Source organism: Lates calcarifer, linkage group LG10 (assembly GCF_001640805.2).
Source record: "Lates calcarifer isolate ASB-BC8 linkage group LG10, TLL_Latcal_v3, whole genome shotgun sequence".
NCBI lineage: Eukaryota > Metazoa > Chordata > Actinopteri > Centropomidae > Lates > Lates calcarifer.
In genome coordinates this window covers 3,451,615-3,466,513 of record NC_066842.1, presented here as the reverse complement: position 1 = coordinate 3,466,513, position 14,899 = coordinate 3,451,615, and the positions used below count along the sequence as shown (strand labels likewise).

The 14,899-nt window shown below is 38.0% G+C and overlaps 1 long non-coding RNA gene across 2 annotated transcripts in view; it reads right to left on the bottom strand.

Moving 5' to 3' along the window:
* Positions 1-14,899, bottom strand: part of LOC108894141 (uncharacterized) — a 52,035-nt gene that overhangs the window by 17,732 nt on the left and 19,404 nt on the right. The window contains exon 1 of one of the 2 annotated variants that reach the window (XR_001962764.2): positions 9,729-10,056. The exons of the other annotated variant lie outside the window; for it this stretch is intronic. This is a non-coding gene — a long non-coding RNA (uncharacterized LOC108894141). Of the gene's footprint in view, positions 1-9,728; positions 10,057-14,899 lie in introns of those variants that run through there. 2 annotated transcript variants of the gene reach the window in all.

Genomic DNA, 14,899 nt, shown 5'->3' with positions numbered 1-14,899 from the left:
GTGTGCTGTAAAGCAGATACCTACAGTGTTCCTGTTGGTCTGCTGCAGTGAGTATATGTGGTGAAAGGAATGTATCATGTACTGTAAGTTCATTTCATAGTTCAGGCACATCATGCCATCCCTCGCAGGATGTTAAGCCCCATGCCAATCCAATTTTAAATCCTTAATTGAGTTCCAAATTGAAATCCAATGTACCAAAAGTATGCTATCGTCAGTCTCTCTGACCAATTAAATTTGCGATGTAATGTCATTTAGAAATACACGGCATCTACTGCAACTACCTATCCCTTGACATGATCTGACTTCCTGCACTGGAGGAAATGTACAGAAAATTAAGGGGTTTTGTTTGATGTAGAAAGAGTAAAGTATTGCTTTAAGATATGGAGTTTTAGAAAATTACAGAAACAAATAATGAGAAGAACACATTTTCTCACTTACATCTAGTGGTATGTAACAATGCAGGTTATTTGATTCACTCTGAGTTTTCTGTTTACACTCCAATATAATGACAGTGAATGAAATGTAGTCAGTGCTTGCAAAAATTGAACAAATCTGTTTTAAGAGTCGGTAGTTCCTAGAGCTGGCCGAATAATTGCAATACAACTTCATATCTAGAAGTTAAATTATGTAATTTCCCTCAATAGAAATATTACAAATGGTTGATAAATGTTTGATATAATAGATTTCCATGGTTAAATAGCTAGCACAAAAATGAATTATGAACTGCCAGTCAATGTTCTATGATTTATCTATGATGGCAAGTGTTTGTCATGTTCTGACCATAAAAAATTAGTTTAACACCAAAATGAACTGTCCTACTCAGAAGCAAAAAGAAGCCGTTAAACTTGAAAGAAATAATTATTTGTCTAATAATTGATAATGACTGATTATTGTGATAACATTAAAGCCACAACACCCAGCGCTAGTACTTCCATCACTCTGGATAATTGCATGAAAAAAGGTTTTATACAGTAGGGACAGAGGTAATTGAGAAAAACAGGCACAGAAATTAACAGTGAGTGAAGATCCTATGAATGCCTCCATCTACAGGACACGAGGGGTCACTGAATGGTTTGACGAGTATTAAAATGATGTGAATCAGATGCTATGGCCTTATCAGTCACCACATCTCAACCCAACTGAACGACTTTAAGTAGAATCAACGCCAAGCATTAACAGCATGCAGTGGCCCAACACTTTACAGAGACGCCCGATGGTTGTCCTTTAATTTGTCGCCTGTCTGTAGCGTTTAAAGCCCCATTTTCTTTCCTGTCCCTCGTCTAGCGCCATTGATTGGTTTGCAATAGTAGTAGTAGTAGTAGTAGTTGGTGATGGGGGCCAAAATGCATCAAACCTCTGGTAATTACTTTTGAACAGTGTGGAAATGAAGCGTCACAGGAAATCCAAGTGAGAGCTTGTCAACACTATGAGCTGAGCCAAAGCCTGATATCTATCAGCATGACTGGACCAGAGTGTAACTGTCAAGCTGTCAGTCACAATGTGCCTTTCATGCAGTGTGGTGTGCTGTTGGCCTGAACACTTTGCCTCAGGGCTTTTGCTGTCACACATACTTGCTGTGCAAGTATTAGCTGAGGTCTTCACGCCAGAAGACAGTATGTGAAATGTTGCATGTGCAGTGCATTCAGATTCAATCTACACTCCCAATACCCAATAATGACAAAGGGAACATAGCTCTGCAACAGACATCTTTTGTAGGCCACAAATGTTTTTCTGCTGCATTGAAGGTTCCCAAGAGCGCAGTAGCCTCCATAATTCTTATATGGAAGAAGATTGGAACAACCAGGACTCTTCCAAGTGTTAGCCAGCTCAGTCAAACAGAGCAATCAGGGGAGAAGGGTCTTGGTAAGAGAGGTGACCAAGAAATCAATGGTAACTCTGGCTGAGCTCCAGAGGTCCTGTGTGGAGATGGGAGAAACATCTGGAAGGACAAACAATCTCTGCAACAATCTATGGCCAAATGGAAGTGTCTCTTCAGTGAAGACACATGACAACCTGCTTGGAGTTTGCAAAATAGCACCTAAAGGACCCTCAGACTGTGAGAAACAAGATTCTCTGGTCTGATTAAACCTAGCGCTGCAGGAAACAAGGCACTGCTCATCACCTGCCCAGCATCATCCAAACAGTGAAGCATGGTGGTAGCAGCATCGTGCTGTGGGGAAGTTTGTCAGCAGCAGGGACAGAGAAACTGTTCAGGGTTGAGGGAAAGCTGAATGGGGCAAAGTGTCCTTAATGAAAACCTGGTCCAGGGCACTCAGGACCTCAGACTGGGCTGAAGGTTCACCTTCAAACAGGACAATGACTCTAAGCACACACAGCATCTCTGGATAGACCTAAAAATGGCTGTCCATCGATGGTCCCCATCCAACCTGACAGAGCTTGGGAGGATCTGCAGAGAAGACGGCACGCAAAGCTTGTTGCTTCATACTCAAGACCACTCGAGGCTCTCAAAGGTTCTTCAATTACATACTGAATAAATAATGTGAAATTTCAGTTTGTCCTTTCCAATAAATTAAAAAAAAATTTAGACTTGTTTTAGCATAAGGCTGCGATATAACAAAATGTCATGAGAGTGAGAGGTCTGAATACTTTTTGAATACACATGACATGCAGGGCATTGTCTTTTTACACTCTTACTTTGTTTATTTCCCTAAATTTCCTAAATTCGTCAGAGCCACATTTTAAAAAAGAAACAACAACACTATGTAGCCAAGAGGTTTTCTTAATGTTGTCAGTGGGCTTGTGATTTCCAAGCATAGCTGTTGGGAAAGGAGTCACGTTTGGCAGCTAACTGAAATATCACACTAACAGCCCAAAGCCAAATACTACTACATTTCCTAGATCCACGAGGTGATGAGAGACCAAGGGACACTCAAATCTGCTTCAAGGATGTCAGACATTTTTATATTTTTACTGCCATTTTACTGTGAAAAAATAGAATTATTTTCATAATTTGTTATTCTGCTGATTTCTTGTTTTGTATATAAACTCAAAATTGTGAAAAGTGCATAAAAGTGCAAAAAGCATAAATCAACATCTTCAAATGCTTGTTCTGTCTGGCCAACAGTTTAAAAGCCTAAAGATTTTTTTTTAAAGTAACAAGAAAAAAACAGAAAAAGCAGCAATTCCTCACATTTGAAAAACTTGACACTTTTCCTGATAAGTGATTGATAAAATATCAAAATTAGAAGCTAAACAACACATTTTTGAGATTGATATTGCTATTAATATTTGGGATCTTAAAAAAAGATCTGTGACCAAGATATGTGCTGCAGCTGAAAAAATATTCTGTCAGTACTTTCTGGTGAACAAAATATGAAATGGTGACATGTTTCTAAATCAGTGGCAACAATCTCCAACAACACATGCATGTAAATATACATTTTCAGTTGTTAACTGACAGAAACTAAACTGCACTGTCTCTCTTGTCGGGCTGGAGGGTGGTGCTTGCAACCGTGCATCTTATCCTTTTTGTGCATCATTTTTGAGCTAATGACAAACCATATGTACAAGCAGTATCTGTGCACAGTATGAAAGACATGCCTGTGTACACAGGCACTGTATGATTGACCTTAGTTTTGACATCTCCTGGTTGACTGCTTTTATCTCAAACTCACAGGAATGTAACTGCACTATCGAGCGCTGTTGAGACACACGCTGCTGAAGGGGATCTGTCACTCTGAGCATTCTCTCGAGGGAAAACACTCAAGGCTTTTAGCTAAACTTTAAGTTAAAACAAGCAAATGAATGCTTATATTACAAAAGGTTTTCTTTTTGGGGTGGGGCTGAGAGGTGCATTAGTCAGCCCTTCATTCTTTTTTCTGGAAGGTAGAGTTTGACGTGCTAATGTCCCAAATTCAGCAGTGCATTTTTGAGATTAAAACTGAACAAGGTCCGAGGAACAGGAGTAGCTTCAAGGTAAAAGACATGTGACTTTAAGGGAGCTGGACTGAATCCTCAGTGTGAGTGAGAAATGTAAGATCACTCTCCCCCACTCTGCATAATTACATTAATGTGCGTTCTGGATGAAGAACACAGCACAGCTGAGATTAAATCTGTAGCTCTCAAATATCAATGTGTGAGCGGACGGCAGAATTTTCTGAGGAATAATAAATATCTGTAGTTTATCTACTTCTTATTAACTGGGGGAAATGTTTGCCTGAGATGTTATCTTCAATAGGTGATTGTGGAGCTTTTGAGAACATGCCTGTCTAATGGTGAGCCTAGAGCTAGCAAAGCACAGACAATTGCTGGCGTCCTCTCAAAGTCACTGTCTCTGCTTTACCTGAAAAACAGAAGCCTTAAATTGAGAGGGAAAAATCGCTGGAGGTTGAATATAATCATACCTTTACTGGCTTCTGACAAATCTTGAGGGAGGCCAGACCACAATGATACATTTGAGAGCACACAAGACTAATTTATTATACAGTATACTGACATTAATTCACTTGCACACCTTGTAACAAATTAATGGCCCACATAGACAGCAGAACACTGAACTATCCCATATATTGCTTCTGTATTGTCGTACATTTTTGCTTCCTCTTGCAGCTTGTTTGGGAAGGAAACTGGCCCATTTGGCCAACACTACTCTGCACCAGTGAGTACTGGACCACCTCAAGCACTGCTTCAGTCTGAATCTGTTATGCCAAGCAATTTAAGTAATGTCTTTATCAAATTGGAATTGTTCAAAAAGTAGGTTGTTTTTCAAGAACACTCTGACTTGAGTAAAGTCTTTTTCCTTTTATATTTCACAGAACTGACCACTGTAACTCTGTTTACCAATCTGAACAGATGACACTGCCAAACCCCAAACTAGAAAAAAATGACGAGATCGCACAAAGCCCATTTCATTCTCTTTCCATTTATTTCCAGCTGATTCTAGGCCAGACAAACATTTTACTCTTGGTGTGCCTCAGTGTCTGCAGCACACAATTCTGAGCCTTTAAACAGACACACTCTCAGTCTGAGTGCTGTGTTGATATACAGCCCATTATATGGCAAAAAGCACAGTATGTGGACTCCTCAACATCCATGTGTGATTGTTAAGCATTAAATTCCCAAACCACTGACTTTAATCTGCTGTGCTCCTTCTCGGAAGGCTTTCCATAAGATTTTACAGCTGCAGGGTTTTGCTCCCATTCAGGTGCAAGAGCATTAGTGATGCTGAACAGATTAACAGATTAAACCACTTTTTTATGAGTGTGTCTAAATTATTAGTGTTATTCTATAATTATGGTATGAATTAAATCTTATTTTTTTCCAACTGTGAAACATTTGTAACTTTAGTTTTGATTAAGGGTTATAGAAATAAACATTAGTAGTAGTACTCAACATCAGTTTAAGTTTTGTTGGTTTCTATCTGTGACTGAGAAAACACAGCAGTCACAAGAAAATATCACAGTAGCACCTTTATTTCACCTTTCAAAAACTCTTAAGCATTGTAAATGACACGTCTCTGTGACTCTGTAACGAAATAACACAACTGTTGAATGTCCACTGCCTAAATAAAAAATAACTACACAAATCTTCTGAGAGAAAAATTGTGCGTAATGGAATCAAATTGGAAAGAAGAGCATGAATGTGTTCAGTAAATTTAATGGCAATCTACCGATTAGATTTGGATTCTTCTCTTGTACAAGTGGGATGGTAGTGCTGAAGGAAAGGTCAGATGGTCACCTAAAACATTAGGATTCATCCTAAACAAGAATTCAATGGATTACTCACATCTATAAATCAGGGGAGGTGCTGGGGCTCTCAGCGATAAGGTAAAACATGATTACAGGGTGACTACAGACGTGAAGTATTTAAACCTACACACAGACAATTACACAATATATCACTGTGACAGTGATGTACAGAATAATTACATAGCAAGTGTATGTAATTAAAGACACGAGGGAAAAAAATGTAACAAGGGTCAAGACTTACATGATTGTCAGTGTAATGTGGTGAGTTATTCTGAACTTCAACCAGCCAACAACATCTCACCGACAGAATCACCTGTTTTTATTGTATTAAATACAATAAATTAAATTCAATTATATTGAATTCAGTTTTATATGAAATTATTTCCCACATTTCTTTCTCAATTTCTCCCTGCCTGTCTTCTCAGCTGAATCTGTGTCATGGCCATTTTCCCACGTTGCAAGAGCTCTTCTTATTCACAGATTTAACGTGCAACCTTAAGTGTCCAATAAACTTTCTTCCTGCATTCTACAACCCAAACTACAAACACAGGACCCTCTCCATCCACCTGCAGTGTCTTTACCACCAGCAGCATCTACAGTCCCTCAGAGACTGCTGGATGCTCCAAGGTCAAGGCTGAAAGCTAAGGGTCATTGCTTTTGCTCCTTAATATTGAAGCAGCCTCCCACAAAGTGTCACAGATGCCAAATCATGGAACATTATTAAAGCTCAATTCTATTGTTTCACTTCTGCATGATCTATTAACTCTAACTAACTATAGTTGAATATTGAATATTGACTGCATGTTTTTTCATTTTTCGTTTCTTGTACAGCATCTGCATGTTCGCACTTTTTCTTTGGTTTGTGCACCCACCCTCTGCTGTTGTAATTATTTTACGAGACTAAATAAAATATCATTTACAAAAGAAGCTCATTTTTAACCAGTGTTTAACTATGTTCTCCAACTCAAGAGGATTCTACAATGAGTCCAATCCCCAAACCCTGTCTGTTGCTACTATAATTGCACTAGTGCCTCTGCTGTATATAGGTTTGTGTGACATATTTTGTTTTATTGTATATTTAATATTTTAGTTTTATACATTTTTTTTATTTTTACTTTTATTTTATTCTATTCTATATATGGGTATATATATATATATATATATATATTTCTTATTCTATTTTTCTTCTTCTTTTTACCAAGAGAGAGAGAAACATCTTCTTGAATTTTTCTGTATGTCCTGCACATAAAGAAAATTTGACAATAAAACATCTTGAATCTTGAATCTTGAACCCTGTCTGGAGGTTTCTCGGTTTATATAGATTATCATCTGTGTCATTTCACCAAGACTGATTTAAGCCAGACCTGATGTGCATGTTACGAACCTGCTCAACAACTGCGCAGTTAGAGGATCAAACTAAAAGTAGTCGGTGGGACATGTGCCGGAGGTCTGGTGTCCAGTTTCCCAGCAACCATCAAACAGTAGTTCTGCTTGTACGGTGAAAGGCCACTGTTGTCACCTCTGTTTATTTACTTGGCCTGGTACCTTTGACCTCAGTACACTTGTAGCTCATTGATGAGGGGGGCAGCAAACAACGCAGATAAGCTTGTTTTGGGACGGCAGACAATATATCATTCAAGTTTCAGAGAAGCCTGCCAATCGAAACAACTTTTAAGTCACTGAACAAACGTGACTCCTCACCTCGTCCCCTTTAAAGCCGAGTTTGCCACCTGGGTGCTTGGCTCCGTCTGACCCTAGGTGGTAAACTTCACACTGCAATCCAAAGACAAAGATCTCTGAACATGCTGTGTGAGGCAGGAGAGCGCACACCGCCAACAGAATTCCTGTTTGTTAAACCAATATGATGGCTCAAAGGATAACGTAGATAAAACTGAAAATTTGTTGTTTAAATTATTTACATATAAAATGTTTATTTCTTTATAAATTTACTAGTTTAGCATTTTACTTATATTATCTATTAACTGAATATTATTATTTCAGTATTTGTGTTTTCATTTATACTAAACATTCTGGTCTGCAAAATGTCAGTCAACGGTGAAAATGCTCACGCCCAAGTTCCAAAGGCCAAAGCGGATACACCAACTGGTTACGACATTAAAACCAGTTACCAGTTTTAATGTTGTGGCTGATAGCTTGTGTATATATACAGAATACATGGACATATACATGAATCAGTCCCAACATTAAAACAAACGACAGGTCAGGTCTTGGTCAGGTCTTCAGCCTTAAGGACTTTAATTACAGATCAGTACAGTGAAACAAACAACAGTTTAAAAAAGGAGAACAGAGTGATCCAAAACTGCTCACTCTGCAGAATCCCACAGGGGTGGCTTCAAAGAATATTTACCGAGATGTTCCTCGCCTGAAGATGTCAGATAACAGAGATGTCCGCTGAGAGGAGGTTTATTTATACAGCGCATAATGACATCTATTTTAGACAAAACTCAAGAGTCAGCCAAGTTTTTCTCTCAATCTTTCATCCTAATGAATGTGATGACAGGTAACACTTACCAAGATTTTCTTGCCAACATTAACTCCTCACTCAGATTATGAGGATGGCTTTATATATGTCAGCACTTTGGGGAATACAAAGCTGTGCAACAGACTCTCCCTGACTGTCATTTTTTTCTCTCCGACTCAAGTCCTTGAGTTGAAAAATGTCACACAGTGGAATGTCAGTGAATACACATGGTGCCCAATAGTCTGTCTCACTGGATCACATGAAACTGTTATCAACAAAAGTGAAACACGCCACAATTTCAGACATTTATTTTTAACCAAAGGCCAACGGGACACAAGGAGGCTGCCTGCACTTACACAGATAGGGATTTACAATGGAAGCAGCAACTGATAAGACAATATCATAAATGTAATCACTGTTGTGGTATTTTCCTGTAGGTCTTTCTTTACTACACACTGCTTTCTGTAAACTCAGCAATTTCTGTCTGTGTGCTATTGTATTTCTATCTTTATGACTTGAAAGTGAAAACATTTTTCTTCATAGGGCTGTTCAATGATTTGGTTTTAGGGTTCAGGTTTGATTTTGGCTTAGATAAACATTATGCAAACCTGTTTATTCCTTAAAAAAATGCCTGACTGATGATGAGTCTTCAAACAAAGATTCAAAATCAAAAGTGAAAAGGGTTAACTACATGTCACAACATGCTCCTGTAAGATGACACACTACTTAAGACTACAAAAAAACTTTGACTTGTCTTACCTATTTAAACCACACTGGAAGGGCTGGGTGCTGAACTTCGGTTCTTTTATGGCATCAACCGGCATCAGGAACAGGTAACGAAGGTATTGAAAATTTTTGAATGACACCCAGCCCTAGATACAGAGATTAATATCACACATAGCCTACATCTCTTATCTTCTTGCCATACAAAACTAAACAAGTTTACTCTATTTAGTTTACACAATACAACAATACAAAAGATGTAGTTAAAAGCCTTCAGTTCAATTCAATAACACTTAAAACTACTGCCTCCACAAATACTACTGTAACACCACAAAATAGCTTCAATAAAATCTGTGTAATAGCCTGTAATCCTCAATCAATCTTCATTAACAGATTATTATACTTTCCATCCCTCTAATCATACACACAATAGATAAGGCCTGAATAATTTAGTTACTCATTAATACTCATTATTCACTGCACAGCTTAGACACAAAAGCGACCAGAACTTGTGCACAGATAAGTTGGCCTGCAGCACAACCACAAATCACACACAGTGAGGTGAAAGGCAAAATTGTGGAAATTCCTGAGCGGACTTTGTTCCTGCTGTGCGTCTACATGTGTAGACAACAGACAGTTAGACGGCAGTTTCAGCACTTAGACAAGCCAGGCTACACTTTCACATCTATAACATCAACGGTTTCACAGCCAGTAAATAGACAAAGCCGCAGCGGGCATTTAGCCATCAGTAAAGCCTCAGGAGCCACAACAGACACTTTTTAGTGTTAGCTATTTGAAGAGACCGATATTCTTACCTCAGGGGAGGCGAGGTGGTCATATCCATGTCATATAATCCCCCAGGGCACTTGTCTCCACCTTTCATGCCTGCTAGCTAGCTAGTCTCCGCTAAAAACACCATAACTAATATCATTAGCAACGGTGGAAAACTAGCTAACTCTCCTGTGGCGCGGCTAAAATTAGTTAGCTAAGTTCAGGACAGTTTTACTCTGGTTTAACTTCAACAGTCCTGTTTATTCGCAGCCTTTCAGTTGCATTAATTGTTTTTTTTTTCTATAATTCGCTTTAATTAATGTCTGTGCCTTCACCTGACACCTTTCTTCACTCAGACTATATGACTTGTAGCGGGCGTTGAAATCCAGAGGGGGCGCTGTTTCTTTCATTTAAGTAAAGTCAATTAAAACTGTGGATAGGTAAAGTGTCTGTGACAGGTAATACGAATACTTTAATAAGGGAAGTAATTTTGAAATATTTTTTATATATAAATATAGCTAGTTTAGTTAGCTAGTTTGAATAATATCATTATATCTGCTCTGCCTTAGTTCAGTTTTGTAATAGACAGTCTAATAGACAGAAAAGAGGAAAGATGGAGCAAAAGAAGCAGAGAAAACAATATGTGGAAAATGAAAATGAAGCACACAGCCCATAAAAAGATATGAAATAAGAATAAAGTCAAAGAAAACAAATGGATTTTTAAGACTTAATCAGACATTAAAACCTAAATTCATTGGCTAGGTCCCTCTTATAAAAGAGACATTGCATCTCAAGAAACATACATTATTTTTATGTGTTTATCTCTTGTACCACAGGCAAAAATAAAAAATAAAAAAATGCTACACTCACTGGTAAACTGTTGCATGTTGAAACCTGTTCTGAAGATTTGCATGTACAGTAGTGCAGCAGTGGGTGGTTGTGTGCTACATGTGTGGTTTGGGTAAAGCGAATTCTTTTAGACAATAACAGAAAGAATTTTGCTCTGGGGCAAGAACTTTGTGACTCTTCAACATGTGACTTTGAACTCAAGACATTTTACACAGCATTTATGGCTAGGTTTCACATCAACCCCTCAAAACACCCCAAGCTTGCAGGCACAGCACCTGTGCAGTAGTGACTGCAAAGCTAAGAGAACATTCCAACCAATTAATCACAGGAATGAGGAGTGAAGAAACAGTTCTGCAGTGAACTAACAGAGTGTGGTTTCTGCGCTCATCCCCGGATGTCCATTAAATTATGTTATGTTCTTTAAAAGTTAAGCATTTTAATTTTTTGTTTACAACATGGTATAATATAAGATTGGCTGTTTAAATTATGACATCACAATATCCTGTACCATTTTAACTGAGCTCCCATATGGCAGCTCTTTCCCCAGAGGAAGTGCTAGTATTGCTCAGGGACATCCATGCAGGAGCAGGGTGGGACTCACTTCCAGTCCGAGATTAAAACAAACACAAGGGGAGCTGAATGTCAGAGTGCATGTTCATGTCACCTCTAAGAATATACAACCAACTCTTGTGTTTGATAATTTGACACGGCTCCACACCAAGAAAAATACACTGACATTCAGCTAAAACAATATTCTACTTCATCTGCAAACTATCAAACTCTGAAGTCACGCTGTCAGAAAATTCAAGAAATTCTCAACAAAGAGAGACATTTTTATAACACGAGGAGTCTTCAGAAAGTTCTGGCTGCCTACACAGAAAAGGTGAAAGGAAGGGTAGGTATGTTATCAGTCATTAGGGTGGGCATCCTCCTTCTTTGACATTTCGTTGATAAGCCCAAATCTCCAGATGACAGGATAACAGTGATAACAGTGATACCTGGTGTCCCACGTACACCCACCTCAGTCCCACACCCACCTGTCTTCATCTTTCAGACCAGTTGTTTTAATCCAAAACCAACTGCTTCTTTTTTTCTGCTGCATTATTTGACATTTGAAAGAATTTACCAAAGGCTGAGATAAATCTGTTTCCACTGGAAATAAATATTTCTGTGAACAGTTTTCATTGGAACTGTTTCATCAGTGTATAGCTCCAATGAAAACTGTTCACAGTGAAGTCTGCAGTTTATACGGATTACACGGGACATTGTTTCTGGAGAGACACACTGCTGCTGAATTTTTCAAATACCATTATCCATTGCATAAAGCACCAAATCTTTAACCCTCAACACAGCTCTACCAGCTCAGTCCCACCAAGGCTCAATTTTGTCATAACCCGTAGTAAAAATATTACTACATCAAGATTGCTCCCATTCTGTCCGATTACCACAGAGTGGATCTGTCCTCAATAAGGTTTGAGTCACCATTTGCATAAATCATGTTAAACATTTGTGTGAGAGAGGAAATTCACTTCTCACCAAATCCAAGACGCCGTCCTTCATTAGAATACAAAAATGTAAGAAAAATATTTACTGACATGACTACATGATTGATGAATATTGACTGTGGCTCCTGTGGAGCCTGTGACACAGGCTCCCTGGGAAAGTCGCTCCATCTCTTGTGAAAATGATTGACTCATGCATCAGAGGCACCTGCTTTCTGTTTTAATGCTGTCATGCATCCAAGTGCTGCTATTGCTTTTCGTGTCAAACAGTCATGTAGAAAAAATAAATAAAATAAATAAAAAAGACAGAGAAACAAAAACAGCGTCTGTTTAGCATTACACTGAGTTAAACAGTGTCTTGATGTTTTTTATTTGTGCAGCATGAAAGCAGGTTGTTCCCAACTAATAAGTTAGTTATGGATACAAGTAAAATATAAGTGCTAAAACTGCTTTGTTTATTTGTTTGTTTTGCACTGTTTTATTTTGGAAAGAAAAAAAAAAGATTAGATTATTGTGTTTGCATTATGTAACAAATGCAAGCAGACAAAATATTTCCTCTGAATCTTTACAGTCCTTGGAACTGACCAGGGAAAATGATGTGTTCTGCTGTGTTACATATTCAAAGAGCAGCCGATGACTGACTGTTGTGTAACTTGTATTCACAAATTATTGCTAATCAAGTTCCCAACCTCACCCTAACAGCTCCACTGGCATCAAGAGTGACTCATATAAGAAGTATTTTCCTGTGTGCATTTTTAAAAAAAGTTTTATTAATAATATTATTAAAATTGAGTTGAATTTTCTATTGCATGTCTGATATTGATACAGATGTGACTATTATTCACTTGTTAAACTATATGTGGGTGAAAAATAAAAAAGGGAACACATCCATGTCTTGTTTATCTCACAGAGCTCTGTTCTCAGAGGCCACATGTTCTGGAAAAGTGCAGAATGGAGAATTATCATGGAGAAACATCAAAGCAGAGGATTAGTTATATGTTGGTGCCAAGAGGCAGATTTTGAAAAAATGCGTCAGTCATGTAAACATGATTTCCCGTCAGGGTTTCACATTCCACATAGACACAAGTAATAGCATGTGTGTATCTGATTACTTCTGTCATGTCTATTCTACAATAAACAAAATGAATCTTTTTAATAGCTTGCATTTAAAAGATGTAAACTATTAATAAAGATAATGATTCAAGGAAATTAGCTCAGGCAGTTTGTCAAACAGAACTCAACAGCAGTGAACAGAGCAGTTCAAAAAACTTCTTAAAATAAAAAAAAACTTCAGTTTAAGGTAGATAGAAAATATTTGTAAAAATGATCTGCAACTTTTCCTACACAACATAAATAAGATGTAGAAAAAATGAGTTTGCTCTTTTTAACAAAGAAAAAAGGCAGAGTATAATATCAAAGTAAGGAGGAGCCTGCATGAGGGAAATGGATAAATGAAATTTCAGACGAACACACCTGTCTTGATGATCCTTCACATGTCCAATAAATCACTTACTGAGAAAATATTAACAATAATCAGTGATCACCAAAGTAGCAAAGCTTTTCAGCTCTTTGTTTCCCTGGTGGTGATGACTACAGCGTTAAAGTCTACTCTCAATTCTGTGAGACATTTAATCACATCCAAATGCACCACCGTTGAAAAATGTACCATGTATCATGTTTCAACCCACAAGATTCAACCTGTATGCTTCACCTGCATATGCTCCACAGGTCACACCGAAGGTCCCATTTAAACATAAAATATACAAGGTTTAGGATGCAATAAATCCATCGAGAATAATAAGGTGCGAAAGAGATGTCAAAAGTTAAACTGTTGCTGAGGGGGATAACTCCCCTGAAAACTTGAAAATTAACTTGATTGGCAGCTCTAAGCAGCATCTGTGGGATGATCCAGAACAAGTCAGATCCATGGCCCCATCCCAAAAGGATCTGTTGCCAATGTCCTGGTGGCAGACACTACAGGAGATCTTCAGAGATCCAATGTCCCAGGTCTCCAGTTTTGGCTCTTTGTCGTGTTCCTGGAGACATTTCTGAGCCGTTTTTGTGGTGAGGTCATTATCAACATTATCCTGCTGGGGGAGGCCCCTGACATTGGGGAGTGTTGTTGCCATTGGAGGGGTGTGTGCTTGGTTTGTGACAAAGTAACATCCAAATGAAGATTATGCTGCAGTCATAAGCCAAATACAATGCTTTTACAATGATATGTTCCCATTCTTTTACGATTTGTGACTCTTTTAAGATTCTATTTATATTGTTGTATCATCTGCATACATGGACACACAGGCTTTTTTTTTAAGTAACATGGAGACAAAACAAATAAACACACAAAAAACAAATAATAGGTTCCTCTGTAAATGGAGCTGGTTGGATCAACGTCACCCTGATGTTGGAGACTTATTGGACAAATTAAAATGATGATGGAATCATATGAAAAGTCAATAAAAGTTATAACAATTCATTGCAATCCATCCAATACTTGTTGATTGCATTACTTTGTTACTTGCTTTTTCTGATCCAGCTTCTTAACACGTTGGTGGTTTATGAGTGTAGGGCCTGTATGTGGCTGTATACATGCTGCTGCACTGATTATTCATCTGCCTGGTTGTTCTGACTAATATCATGTAGGATTTAGAATAAAGTGGAGAGATGTATCATTCATTTAAATCTGACCATGTGATGGGTGGACTGATGATGAATAGAATAGAATAGTCTTTATTGTCACTGTTCCAAAACAATGAAACTTTTTATTTTTATTATTATTATTATTATTTTAGAATAGAATAGTTAATGAAGGAACTAATAGATATTGAATGAACTGACTGGACAGAGACAAAGGGCCTCATCTG